General features: G+C 45.9%; 1 protein-coding gene across 1 annotated transcript in view; it reads right to left on the reverse strand.

Annotated features, from left to right (window-relative positions):
• LOC149351259 (uncharacterized) overlaps nucleotides 1-12,225 on the reverse strand; it is a 34,553-nt gene extending 22,328 nt beyond the window's left edge. The window contains exon 1 of the mRNA XM_089580539.1: nucleotides 12,148-12,225. The gene's annotated coding sequence lies outside the window, so the exon portion shown is untranslated. The remainder of the gene's footprint in view (nucleotides 1-12,147) is intronic.
• Nucleotides 12,226-15,264: the final 3,039 nt, after the last annotated feature.

Here is a 15,264-nt window from a genome sequence, read left to right on the forward strand (position 1 = left end):
CAAGAGCTTAAAATTGCAGGGTTGTAGTGGCGGCCCTCGCGCTTTGACGTCAAACAAAAGTATCGATCACACTGACCCCACCGAACGACGAGAAACCCGCGGATTCCGTTTTCACTCGTTGTTGCCTATCCGGTCCGGATTAACAAAGAAAAAAAAGTTAAACGTCTGTGCATGCAATATGACTCGAGCTATGCGGGAAGTACACGTTTACGCAACAGAGCAGGAAAAAGCAGGAGGCGGAAGCTTCCGTGGCCGGCGTCCACCGCTGCTTCGACCCGTTGGTCGGGTTCCTCCCGCGCCGAGGCCTCGGGGCTCCGGTACACGAGCCATTAGGTCTCGGCAGTGCTGAGCAGTGTCGGCGGGTCGGCTGTCAGTGCAGCGGCGGGTCGAGATCCACCCTTCGACAATATGTGTGCCATACTGGGCGACACTGCATTCCCGCTACGGCGGTCCGCACGCAGGGGTTGCGGCGGCGGCCGCCGATGGCTCTCGGCGCCTCTCCTTGACCTAACCAATGTGGGTCGCGCCGAGGACGGCAAGGCGACAAAGCCACGGAGGGGACGTGCCAACGCTTCGGGCCTCCTCCTTTGCATCTGGCCGTCGAAGCGACGCTGCCATTCTGCGGGCATTAGGCGCCGCATATTTGGGTCCAGGCCCCGATACAAAAGGCAGACGGCCGAGAGAAGCGCCTCTGCGAGATCAAGTACCGATCGTCAGCAAAAAGCGTGAAACGATCGGGACAATGGCAGCCGGGCCGACAACGAGGCGCGTCGCACGCGTTGTGGGCGAGGTCGCGCTGGGCGCGTTCAAGGCGCACCGAGATGCCATTCACGACGCGACCGCCACGCCGGCATTTTGAAGCGTTGCTTTTGGGCATTGCTTGTCACTCGCAGTGCGCCGCATTGCGACAACCTCTTTTGTCTACGCGCGAACGGACTGAGGAATACAAGAGGAGGGACGTTGTTTCCCTGACCAAGGCAACTGCGTCCCAAAGAGCGGTTAGGCGTCGTCCGCGACCATGCTGAGAGCGCGCGCTTCCTGGCGGTCACTTCCATCGCTTGAAACCAGGCGAAGGAAACGAACGAAGAGCTGCAAGCAGATTGCGCTAGAAATGCCTTGGAGTCAAGTCTTCAGACACGTTGCCTACATATGTGCAGGTCCCTTCAATGGTCTGTACAGAGAAACAGAGAAAAGTGAATTAGGGCGCTAGAGAAGAGAGGTCAGCAGGAGCTTCCAGCTCCACCTGATGATCATGGGAACAATAATGACAGCGCGCGATATAAGACGATCTCATAAGCTGCGTCAGTTCGGAGACAGCGTTTTGAAAAAACGCAGTTTTTTATGTCTGAAGTTATCTTGCGGCGGAAGCTTTCATGCAGGATAACCAAAAACTGTTATTCCGCCAGAACATCGTAGCTGCCTGTGTTAAGAATGCAATCGGCTTGCATCTCAGCACACAATAAAGTATTATTCTGATCTGAAACATGCACAAGTTAATACAAGTACAAGCTGACCGCATCCTTTTTTATTTAGCGTTCAGCTAAGATGCGCCATGACCTCTCACGCATCAGCAGCTGCTTCTCTCTCCAAACAGATGCAATTTATTTTGATGCGAAAAGCAGTCACCGCAGAAGGGAGACAATAAATTAAAAACAAAAAATGTGTGCTGCATCTATGTATACGTATGTTGTCAGTAGAATATACTACGTTCACCCCGAAGTTCGTAAATTATGCACACCTCATCCCATTAACGGTAGAAAATGAAAAACTGCAAAGCTGTCCGCTGTAGCACATTAGAAAAATAAGTTTTGCCTGGCTCTGGGACCATTCCCCTGGACAGACCACGCTAAGCAGACCAATCCCCTAGGAAGGCTAGGCAGACCACGATTCTTTCGTCGAGTACTGCAGAATAATGAGGAAGTTACATCCCAACTCAGTCTACGATGCCGGCCCTGCAACTCTGAAAATTCGGTCCTTTCCGGCAGCATCCGCTTTGAAAACCGCGCAGGACTCAACGCAGGCGTCCAAGGAGTTCTATGCGTTGTCGCAGACATGCACATTTTCCAGAGTGCGGACCGTGCAGAACTCTATGTGAGAAACACATTAAGGTGTGCAGCTTAGATCATACTTGCACCATGCATTATACTTACCATCATGGCTTCACGTATTTTAAAAGCGGATAGGTAATTGCTAAACCTAATACTATTTCTTCAGTTTCAGTTTCAGTTTATTCACATTGGATGAGGGCTATACAAAAGGGAGTGATAAAATCATCTGGGCCCTTAGCAAGCTGCTAGTTCTGGCCCATGCAATAAGTGCACGAAATAGCGTACCCAGGCGTCAACATAAAAAAAAGAAAAGTGTACGTTTTATATGCATAGAAGATATTACACAAAACTACAGTCAACTGAAGCAAGCATATGCAACCAATGAAATGAAGGAAAAGACAACAGAGGACGTTCGTTACAAATATTGAACAATACATAAATACAGATTCAAGAGTATTAGATCATTCTATACAAATCAAGTAATACACTTTTAGTACACTACATTTTGACAAGTGATTGAAAGGTATTTTTATAATGTCCTCTACCAAGCGAGCGAAATTTGGGCTTCTTTTAACCATTACTTAATGACAACTGGTGCGTAAGGCTCATGGATACATTCAAAGGACGCTCAAAGTGCAATTTCATTTACATTCTCTCCTGGAGGACCGCTCTATAAAGGAAGTTTTTTTTTTTTGGTGTCCTGTTTTACGAAAGCCAAGCCAAAAGTTTGCTTCCAGAAGAATTCAAATGGGTTGTCAATATGCTTCGTAATAAGTGTTCGCGTATAAAATTTTGCCACTAGAAAAGACCAGTAGACCGGACGGATATCTTCCATATGAATTTCAGCGTCCTTCAGCCATCTGAGGCTCTACCTTCGAGTCTGACTGCATGCTATACCTGTCAAGCGCAAAGCCGCCCATAATTATTGGCATCCCTATTATGGTCATTTTCTGGCACACGTTCTCCTAAGCACAGCGCGACAGGTTTCATGTTAAAACGGTGCGCCTTGGGCGAGAAATTAAAAGGTGCGCCGTTTGCTGCATCCATCACGTTCGAGCCTACAGACGGCACCAGAAATATCTTCTCCATTTATACATTTTGTTGTCATCTGCCTTGTCCAAGAACCCATTAAAGAATGACTCATCCGACAGAGGTGAGCAGAAATGCGAGATGGAAGACAGCTAGGTTTTTAAACAGGTTGTTCGACCGTGTTTGCAGGGTACGACCGAGACCAACGCGCAGAGTGATGTCATCGCCGGGTCAGCAGCATCTTTAGGGTGAACTTGTTCACCCCGGGAACGAGCGTACTTTAAACGCGAGACCCGTAATTGCGCCGCTCGAACGAGGAAATCGCGTCGGGTTAATTGCACCGTTACGCGAGCGCCGCAACTTGGCACGCCCTTCGGAGCCCACCGGCAGAGGCTCGCCTCTTTCTTCCAGGTCTCGCACGTTCAGCGTCGCTATGGGCCGAGAGACGCGTCCGTGAGCAGAACGCGCCAGCAGTCACCTCATGGGATGATCGCACAGGGCAAAAACTTTCTTCGATTTAATAACTTTCACCTTGGTGAAAGCACCAAGGATGAACTTTTGAATTAGATAAGAGATATGACTAGAAGCCTTACTCCCACGTTAGGGTAACGGGGTACGCAATCGTGAAGATCGCATCGAACCACTTCTTCGCCTGGAGGATCGCGAGAGCTTCTTTGGTGGTCGTTGCTTTTTTTCTGACCTGCAGCAATTTTCGTTAATGGGTTTCGTGGGCATTCAATTAAGCCCTACAGACTAACTGGTTAGAGCCCCGCGTATACCAGAAGCAGCGATTCCTGCCAGACACACAAGAGCTTCTGACCAGCTGCGCGTACGTATACGGCGACGGATTTGCGCCCACAGCGCCCCTGTCATGCGTTTGTTGAGAGCGAAATTCGCGGCCATTCTTCTTCGTGCGTAAGATCGCTTCGTGATTCGTCGGCACCTTTGCTATCATGTTCGCTATCACGTTCGGTCAGCGCATGGGTGCGCGACAACCACGAATCATCTTGCGTACGGAAACTCATCATAGTTTTGCGAGTCCAATCCCAAGTTCTTAATACGAGCTAGCATTTGTTTCCCTTCGGAGAATTTTATTTCCATCAATTGAGGTCCATATGCACTACTTTTTCTATTTTCTTTTTCGTTCACAGTGTAGTAGAGATACAATGCTCTGACTTGAGAAAGCACTGGCCAGAAAATAGCTTTAGACAGGAGATGCCCGAATTATTCGCGATCACTGGACAGACTTGGCGTTGTGTGCCCTTCCAGCAGGGTAGACAACAAATTACTCCGTCGCCCTCATGCAGAATGCGCACCAAATATAGAACCACACCGTGAGACTCATCCATTCTACCTACACGTCTGTACAATATTCGCGTTCCATTCTAATATCGTTAGGATGGAACTTTCCAACGTTGTATACTAGCGTTCCGTCATGGTTGGGTAGGGATGTGCGCACCCACCTTGTATGCGGGGGGTACGGGGTGCTCGGCTTCTGGGGGGTGAAATGCTTGGAAAATGGGTCTTTAGCCCCACCTTGTGTAGACGATAAAACACCTTGTGGTATGGTGCTCTTTAGCCAAAGCTGCCCTTGCGCCAATAAAATTTACTATCTCCATGTTCTATCCTTGAAGACGAAATCCCGAAGCCGTCCGTTCCCTCTTTAGCAAATGCTTTTATTCGTCCCCGAATAGCACCCGTTATGTTATTCTATTACAAATTACACGGGCTGTGCGCTTCAAGTTTCCGGTCTGCCTACTTAAACTACCAATTTTTCCAAGCCTCTTTCCCCGTGCAGCGAAAACGCTTTGCCACTGCTCGCCGCCATGACCTGCCGAACAACGTTTCTCGACAATATAACAAATCACGCTAAAGACTCACGTTGAAGACGTATTGTTTCTAAATCATCGTAAATCTCACCCCTTATAAAATACCCCCATGGGGGTCTTTAAGGACATGAAGCGGAATGGAGCATCAGAACAGAACCAACCTGTCGTGACCATCAGCGATTTATATCGCGAACAAAACGCATTCCTTGCACCGCTACATTGCATTTCAAAAATAATGACGCACTGACAGCCGTGGGCGTTTTGAGCATAGCTTGTAAATAATACGAAAACCCTTTTGAATCCATCCGACTAGTGATTCTGAGCCCTGTGTATGCGCGTACCAACGATTACCGATAAAAGGGCGCGGAACGTTTTGAAAGGTCATTTCTTCACGAAATTGGAGGGCGTTTTGCCACAACCTGTAGTTGTTTAGTTTCAACTGAAGCGGTTTAACCAGGTGGGACGGTTTATCTGCGCTGTAGAAGCCGTTGTGGCGGCCTTTTTGATGATTAAGGACAAGGGCAAACTTTTGTACGGTAGGCAGCCTTCCTCTGAATGGAAAGTCCTTCCTTACGGCACAAAGTAGGGGCCATGTAAGAAACAATAGAAAATATAAATTACTCCGATGAATAGATCTCTCAGTATCGTACACTTGTTAGCCACGATTCCGCAGGTATGGTGCGCGGTGTTGGAAGCTTGGTGGGGACGGCTGTTTGGAATAACCTTTTTATCGCACCATCTGTTACAGATTAAATACGATATGTCGCTCAATGCTGGAACCTGCAGATCGCAGTGTGGTCCCGCTAGCTAGGTACCGCAAATTAGTGCAGTATAGCATTGTTTGCGACTATGTTGAAAGCAGGGCCGGCGGTGGTTAGTGTGCTTAGGGATTAGCGATCCCGTCTGCAGCGCCGGTAAGCTGCCTTGACGATGGGATCATCACAATCGCTCACATGGCTGCGCCGTCTTTTCCGAAGGAACTATGCCTCCTTGCGGGCAGGTGTCCAGGTGATCACATTGCTGACGGAATTCACCATCGTTTCCACACAACTGTGGTCGAGATCATCAGGTATTTTGAACAGGGCCGAAGTAATATTTTGCGCTTCCATTTCTACTCGGCCGTGCATATCAGTGCAGTTATTATTGTTTGTATACTGCTCACTGTACCACCGATGTTCGCGTTATTGGTTAAGATGAAGTAGGCGGCCTAGCAGGTGCTGTTGTGCGATGGCTTGCCGAGCGATTTCCTCAGTCCTTAGTTTGGCCTGAAGCGAAGCGAGCAAGAGGTCGATAGCGCGTACAAATATCGGTACAAGCTCTCTGTCCTAGGGACTCTGACCCACGCCATGGCAGAGGTTCGGTGAGTTTGGGCCGCGTCCTCATAGTAGAGTATTCCGCGGTTCTTACTACCAACGTTGGTCACGGACGTTTTGCCTCGATTTAGATGATTGTAGGAGTAAACTTCAGGTTACTGTCCAGTATTTTTCACGGTTGATCAGACGTGGTTGGTGTTTCATGAACTTTATGCACGTTGAATACTTTCCATGTCGTGATGACAGTTATCAATATTTAGGAACATTGAGTACTCACCTCAAAGCTCGGGAAGCAAAAGACAGAAGCAGACGTTCCGGGACTATGGAAAACTCTCCAGCAGGTTTTGCCCAAGCCTTTAACAGAATGTTTGCGGGACAAGGAGAAGGCGTATGCCATCTAGTATAACGCAGCTAAGACTGATAGTTACATTCAAGGTGCTCAGACTAGTAACTCAGTCGAATCTCATAGATTAGTTAATGTCTAGGGTGCTTTGTGGAAAGCTTGTTGTTTTTTTTTTACTCGTTTGCAGTGTAGTCTTCTTTTGGCGAGAAAGCATTTGGCAGTGTGTGTGAAGCCTCCACCCTCCGAAGACGCCCCCTTTTGGAACTTTTTCGAAACAAAGAAAAAACTACACAGAGTGTTTACTACATCCGAATCAGTGCGAAAGCACGGATTTGTGCTACGTAGAAGACGACGATGAGCGGGCAGTGCCGCGGGACGGCGCGCACAAACAACGGGACATACAACGGACGATTCTGCTAGGGGATGGTACCCATCGGATTAGCGCTTACGCACTAAAAGTCACCGTCCGTATCACCACTGCATAAACGTGTGTTGCGGCGCCTCTCGTGACGCAGCTCTTTCTCATTTTACATTAAAACAAATTGTCGCTTCCCATCCCGGCCGTCTCGGCTCCGCTCTGTCTAGTCGCCGCGATTGTCAGTACTAAATGTTTTGCACGACAGGCATATCAGTTTTGAGGAGGGTCGTAGCTACTGGCCACACTCTTTGAACCGGTCTCAGCCTGATCATTTAAGTGTTTAGGACGTCGTCCGCCCGCTGTTATTCAGTTGGCCGCATTTCAGCCGCCTTATAATCCTTTTCATGTTCGCGTGCTCCCGCATAAATCTGCCGTTACCGACCAGTCGAGTCCTTCTCTGCCCTGGCGTAAAACGCGCGTAGCGTTTTAGATCTTCTGGGCGCTTTCTGGCCCCCGAAACGTGTAACCCCATCAGTGGCCTGTAGCACTACAGCCGCTAAGCATGTGGACGCGTAGAACGAGCCCCGTAGACAAAGATTAGCTGATTATGATGGTGATTATGACAATTATTTATGTTCTTCCCCTTTTGTGCCAGCGTGGCAGGCGTCGCCCCCTGTGGTTTCATGCACTTACTACCTGTGTCTAGAGTCCGTGGAAAGAAAAATTTTCTGAGCATCGCGATGCTTTTCCACAAGCCACCCGCTTTGGAAGCTTCATGGCTACAGCCGCCTGTTGCTTCCCGCAAAAAGTGTGCTACTTCTCAGGACCTTTTAATTGGGTCTAACCTTAGTCGTCGGCTTTTAGTGCCATTATGGTGCCATCTAGACCGCGCGAAGTTACACACGTTGGGGTTGAAATGAGTTTAAAATCTGCATTTTCTTTTCTTTCAAAAAACAAGATTATCTTCATTCCCAGTGCTTGCTTTGCCTAAAAAGTAGTGTGACGAATGCAGCCGAATTAGAGTCACTTTAAAACTTTTCAGAATGCAGTGAAAGCGTTTTTTGTGCTGAGCACATGAGGTGGCGGTGATCATGAAGCTTCCAAGGCCACTGGCGTGCTACGTGGATCGCGGTTTTTCTCCAGTGACTCTACCAGTGTCGTTTAAATAGTGCCATCTCTTATCAGTGCGTCAACCAAGTATCAGCGATTCACGCGGTCTATGCTACAAACCGATTTCAAACATTATGTATTGTTGTCAAGATAGCCGAGTTTGGTTTGAAGGTTTATTAAAACGAAATACAAATGAGTTGTGAGTTTCATAAAAAAGTTAGTACAGTAGGAGGTCCCAAAGTGAAAACTGTCTGGGGGACCTCCCATCAGGAATACATAAGGAAAGTGCATAAGTTTGGCAGAGGAGCTATAAAAGTATACAATCAAGTTAAAATCTATTAGTGTAATTTGCGGCAATGAATAAGTTATACAATAGTTAGCGGGCATAATTTAACAAAAAAAGGCATAAAATAGCAAAACATAAGAGCAATAGAAAGAACACAAAAAGACATAAGATAACAATGGGCATTGAATAAATGCAGATATAATACACAGGCGGAGAAAGAAAAAAAAAGAAAAAAAAAGAGGTTCCAGAAGATTAACAATATGACCGTTTGCTGTCAGAGTGGGGAACATAAAATAAGATGAAGGCAACCTTAAGCATGGTATGAAGCTGAATGGGTTGATAGGAGATGTTTTTTTAGTAAAGTGTAGAAAGCGGGCTGCGAACGTGCGGATTTGATTGCTAGTGGTAATGAATTCCAGGTTTTGATGGCGGAGAAAAAAGCAGTTTGTTTTCCATAATTTGTGTTCACTTTTGGTAGAAGCATATTATTTTGTTCAGAGAATCTAGTGTTATTGCAATTAGAAAGGAAAGATACGGAAAAACAGAGAAGTTGGTTGTTATTATTGCGAGCGCGGTAGATTAGAAGACCTAACCTAAGATTAAGGAGGAATTTCAATGGCAGAATGTTTAGGTCAGAGTAAAGAGGTGAAGCAGTGGCTGTGTATGGGCTGAAAGATAGAATTCGAAGCGCTTGATTTTGAAGATGAGAAATACATGACATATGGCATGAATAGGTATTACCCCATGATGATAGGCAATAATTAAGGTGACTGTTAATGAAAGCATAGTACAGGGATAAGAGAACATGGCGTTGAAAGAAAAGTCTAGTTTTTATTAACACCCTTATTCCAAATGAAATTTTTTTACTGATAGATTTGGTGTGTAGATGAAATTTTAGATGACAGTCAAGCGTGATGCCGAGAAATGTAACGGATTCGGAGGCAGTGATAATATGATGTCCCAGATAAACGGCTGGGCTCGGGATGACATGCTTTTGATGAGAGCGGAATATCATGAAAGTGGTTTTTGTAGGATTAAGTTGTAGTAAGTTATTTTCACACCATAAAACAATATTCTGTAAGTCCATGTTTAATTTGTTTATTAGGCTTGTGAAATTGCTATCCTGAGTGAATAATGTCGTATCCTGGGGTACCTGCATTTTCCATTAAAGACTCTCAATTCCTCCATAAAACAGCTCGCGCGGGGATCTTTTCATCCCTCTGTGCTCGCTAAGACACCTTGGGACTTGTTGCTGGCGCTACCTGCCCACTTTTTTGTTTTTTCAATTGGCTTTTTTCCAAAATTTCTCGCTTTGGCTTTTTTTTTTTTTCAGGCCCTCTTTATTTATTTTCGATTGTTTTGAGCCTGTGAATGCCTAGCAGGTGCAGGCTGTTTTGCTCGTCCACAATTATTTTTAGCTTTATTTTGGCCCCCGCCACTATTCACTGAGAAGTCATTATAAGGGGGGGTCTGCAGTCTACACAGTTTGCTTTTGAGCTGTCTGGTGGAGCACTGAGTTAAGTGACTCCTAAAACCCGATAGGCCTTGAAAGGGGAAGGTGAGGGTTCCACCCCCCCACCCCCCAACCCCCACCTCCCTCCCCATATAACACACAGCAATTCTGAGCTACACGTGTGCCGTAAGTGCCCCACTGCACGGCTGAAAAGCAAGCAAACCATGTGGCCCAAACACTTTTCGCTAAGTCTGTATATAGTTCATACCTTCTTCATGCCTCCTTCTCATAGAAGCAATGCGAAAAGCTGTGTTTTTCGCGTAAAAAAGACGCCACAACTGGCCACTGGACACGAAGTGAAGCTAGGGCTTGCAGGGACGCGATTATCACCAACGTGCAGGCGTACCAAGAAATTACCGTAGAAAGCGTTATCAGTTGCATCCACATTTCTCATGCGTATGAACTTGCTGTAATATGTAATACAATGTTTTCATACAATGTAATATATTGAAATATTACATTGTATGAAAAAGCTGCACTCATAAACGGTTTCCCGCTCGAAAATGCTTTTGTCCAGAATTGTTGAGTATGGGCACACACAGTACAAATAGAAGTCGTCTTATATCGATATGGTGCCACGTTCTAATCAAAAAGAGACCACTCTGATCGAAAAAAGGGGTGTCGTAAGCTAGAAAAGACAAAAAAAAGATACAGGCGTCGCCACCACCAGCCCATTCCGCATGTAAAATGCTTGCGGCGACAACTTTTGGGTGTGGATCCCAGAGGCTACTCTGCCTCTCCATTCACAGAGTGGCAAACAGTCCTTTTCGGCAAGGTCGTCATGAGCTTGAAGCGACTGGCAAAAAGATTTTTAAATCAAATTTTTCTCTGTGATGAATTAGACTTTTGCTGCTGGACAAATCTGAACATAACCAGAAGTAGCCAAAGAATCAATTTATACTGCAAACAACAATACTATGTAGTTCTCCTCAGTGTCCCTTCAAGGTGTACTTTGTGCCGCTGCGCATAATAGTTTGTACCTGGCCATTTTCATCCGCAAGTCACTGCGAAAAAAAGCTGCTGGGAAGGGGTTGGTTACCGCTATTATGTAAGATTTCAGTTTCCGTGGACTTTGTTACTGAGCATAAGGCAACAAACACTGTGGAAGACATTACTGTGTAGGCGACATTTCGTATATTAGAGAAAGATATCTCCTCTTTGATACAGTCAATCAGGCCTGAGAATAAATATTAAGGAAATTTGCTAATTAATTTCTTTTAGTAGGCAACCTGGGCAACGTTGTTGCACAGTACTTTCGCTTGTAAGTTGTTTTTGGAGCAGACGAAGTCAAGTTCAGTTCAAATACATTTAGGCTGAGGGTTTTGTGCACGCAATGAACGACTTAGCTGCACGAAAGCCTCAGAGCATAAATTTGCGCATAAGCGTTTAACTGGCTGCATTCGTCCATGCATTTACCTACTGTACACTGCGACAGAGTTGAGGTTTGCTCCATTTCTCACGCTGATACACGGTACTAGGTGCAGATCACGAATGCACACCTCTCAAGGCTCAGTCTTTATGTTCGGGACAAACCATTTGCTCATCTTCTCTCCGTTACGAGCCGCATGACAATGAAGATTTAAATTTTACTTCAAGGGGGAATCATAGAGGCACTAGCATTCCTCTATACGAATCTAGCTGCACGTCTTCATTACTACAGGATTTAAAATTCTTCCCGAGAGGTGGCAAATGCAGTGTGCATTCACCGCAATACACTTGCATAATAAAAATAAATAATTTTCTAGCACAGGAATTTCTTTCCTACCTTGCACAGAGTAATAATGACGAAGGTTAAGGAAGTTTTCCTGAATTCAAAAGTTTTTTGTGGAATTCCTGATAAAAAACGGGATCCTTCTGAGACACGCAAGGACCGATATTAAAAGATATCGAACTGCGTTAGCGAGCAAATCTTCAGCATTGCTGCGAACTTATTTACAAACTAGGGAAACACCGTGGCAACAACAAGTCGTCCACTTTTTGCAACGCAACCTTCGCAACCTCGTCACTGAGCCCCGCGCGAGGTAAAGAGTGAGCATGAGTTCGTCGTCCTCAGGCTCAAACTTGTCCTCTTAAGCGCCTATTTTATGCCCGTCCGTTTTGAACATTGCGAGCACCTGAAGCTTTGCGGTATCCGAACAGTTGACGAATAAACGACGATAGCCCTTAATTTCCGGGCAAGCTTGAGAGACGCAGGGAGTAACCCTTCTCCGCTCCTGTGCTCCCATTTTGCTCTTACTGCTCCGGCTCACAATGGGGCGTCGGAATGCGAAGTTTTCGCCCATGGGCAGCGGAAAAAGACGTGGGGCGAGCGTACTCACGCTTGGGTGTCACACGCAGGTGGTCCGTATGCGTGAGGGCGTCCGTTACAAGGTGGAGACAGGAGCCAAGATTCCCAATCCGCGAGCGATTGCCAACGGAGTGGCGTCTGCGTGGGCCCTTTTATAGTGACCGAGCGGATCTTTCCATGCACCGTTACGGCGCTGACGCAAGCAATTTGCGGCTGCGGCTTCTCATAGGGGCGAGAGGGCACACCGCTTCTTGTGGACTTAGGAAAAAGGGGCGAAAAAAAGAGAAAAAGAAGTCCTGCCCGCTGCATGAGTTCATGTTTAAAGCGTGCCAGTACGCGGTGGATGTGTTAAAAAACAAAAAACGACGAGGTGTGCACAGCCCCTTCAGCTTCTAATAATATTTTCAATCACAGCATTGAACGGAGCCAAACCAAATAGTGTCATCGTTTTACGTGGAAGTATCGCGTGATGTTTTACAGAGACGCCATCTCAAGGAGCCTCATTTTCGGCGTGTAAAAGGAAGAAAAGGAGAATTTTAATATATAGTGCGTTCTTGGCAAAGGACACAGGAAAAATAACACGCTTTCAATACTGCGTCACTACGCAGTCCTGGGAGATGTTGGAATAGCCACAAAAGGGAAATGCTGTCTGAACACGCGGATTACTGCAGCAGCCGAAAGTTGAAATGCCAACAGTATATATTCCTCAGCTCAGCTCCCCACCAGGGCAAATTTCTGTCCCACTTGAGCCACGCTTGCTACGAAACTCCTTCAAACACTTTCCGAACTACTCCGAAAACACGGAACTTTGCCCATAGTTCGGGTGTCGCATTTAAACATAAATACTCAGAAGGAAATTAAGAGGCATGCATGAAGATTTTTTGAAGACCGGCAAAGACGCCGGCATGAGCGTAAAGCTCTCGAACACAACGCGCCTTGGCAGTTGATCAAGCCCTTGCCAGAAATGCGCATTCTATTACTGCGAAGTTAAACCATTTTTAAGGCTTGTCTAACATGGTCATTATTTGTCTAAACTCAGACCTCAGTCGTTTCAGAGAATGGTAAAGGTGCCCTTGATGGAAAGAGGCAATGTTTAATTCGATAATTACTGCAGGTTAACCACACGGGCTAGATGGTGTGCATCACACATAATGAAGCCAGAAACAAAAAAAAGGAACGCAATAATAAGAAGTACACAGGACAGCGCTGGACTAACAACTGATGTTTTATTGAAAGATGTCCTACCCAGGTAACCAAACAAAGCATGCGCATCAGGTGCCCAAAACACTCGCATGTAATGTGACTTGAAACACGCTCAACCTTCAGGTTGCCAATGCGCAGGCTCACACTGTTTTTATCAGCTTAAATTCTCTATTCGTAAGCGGCAGAAACGGTGCACTGACGCACGTGTCATTTCAGTGCAGCCTAATGTGAAAAGCTGTCTTCGGTCTAGCGCTGTGCTGTGTACTTCCTCTTCTTGCGTTCCCGTTTCTGTTGCTGGCTTAATTATGCTTAATAGGTTTGGTTTATGGGGTTTAACGTCCCAAAGCGACTCAGGCTATGAGAGACGCCGTAGTGAAGGGCTCCGGAAATTTCGACCACCTGGGGTTCTTTAACGTGCACTAGTACACGGGCCTCTAGAATTTCTCCTCCAAAGAAATTCTAGCCGCCGCGGCCGGGATGGAACCCGCATCTTTTGGGTTAGCAGCCGAGCACCATAACCACTAAGCCACCGCGGCGGCTAAATTAGGCTTAATAATTGCTGTTTTTATGTCCCAAAGCTACATCTGGATCGTGGGTAATGTTCTGTATTTTCGGTGTTAATTTTCGGACTCAATCGCAAGGTGTTTGCCGGAATTTACATCTGAGAAATTCGGAGCATTTTGGAGCTGTCATTTCGTAATGTACGAAATTAAGTGCTTCGGGATGTATTTATTCGGTTCCAAAAGACTCTAAAACGAAGGTAACAAGAATAGGAGTACATAGAAGGGAACTGTTATCCCAGTGGAGAAAATCATTGAGATTAAAGATTTGCGTGATATCTACAACAATAAAAATAGAATTGATACAACCGTCCACTTAAAGGAGCCTCACGATGTTTCAAGAGGATGGACATTACCATGAAAATTATAACTGCCGGATTAATATCCTGAAATACTCTTTTTTTTTCAACACAATAAATGATTGGAATATGTTGCCGAAAGAAGTTTTTACAAGTCACAATTTCCAGGCTGTTTTAGAAAGTGTCGTACCCATTTCATATTTACTGTTCTCGTAGTTGGTTGCGTGGACATGTCACACATAGAAAGAAGTATCCTAAAATGAAAGTCTGTTAAGGTTTATCTATATGGGCCACTAGTGCTGTTAAAGCTTCTTTGTTTTTCGCTAACTGTATTCTATTTTGTAGTGTTCATGGATTATTTCTGTGTTTTTGATGTAATTAACGTTTTAAAATTATGCCTTTGAGCGCTTTAGGTACATTGAAAAAAAAATAAATAAAAGAGGGACAGCGCAAAGAATAAATCCTGACACATTTTGTCGGGCTGTCGGTGGATCATTTTAAAGTAACCGCGCTAACTGTGTGTGCTTTGGTTCATCCCTCTTCTTCACTTCATCCTTGTCGGTCAGCGCTGTCGCTTGAGACAAAACCATGCTCAGTGTGACCAAAGTGCTTTTCTTTTGTTTGCATTGCTCTGTTTAATCTCCGCTTTTTTGTTCCTTCGTTGCACATCTTGGCGCAAGATTCCCCGCATTGTGGCATTCGCGACAAATGTTCCCCAAAGCCGAACGCATAGAATAACCGCTGGTATTTCCAGACCAGACCCGCTAAAAATTCAGTGTTTTCAAGATAAATACGAATTTGCAAAAAAAAAAAAACACTGACCGTTTTTGGTTTAGAGCTGCTCGGATTGATTAGAAAGCGCAGAACCCCATGCAGCTGCAGGACACGCGGTACAGTGATTGGCGGTACAGTGGTAGGTTGGTTGCGTTCGGTCGGACACGCAAATGCCCTTACGCGGCATGCGAATGTCACGGCTGGATAGCGGTAAAAAAAGGGCGAACTTCTACTTGAATCCCACCAGAGCGAGCGTGGTGAGCGCCACGCAACGTTGAACACAACGAGTGCTGCGTCCCTCTTGGACAATAA

This window comes from Amblyomma mixtum, chromosome 3, assembly GCF_055824585.1.
Source record: "Amblyomma mixtum isolate Tamu chromosome 3, ASM5582458v1, whole genome shotgun sequence".
Taxonomy (NCBI): domain Eukaryota; kingdom Metazoa; phylum Arthropoda; class Arachnida; order Ixodida; family Ixodidae; genus Amblyomma; species Amblyomma mixtum.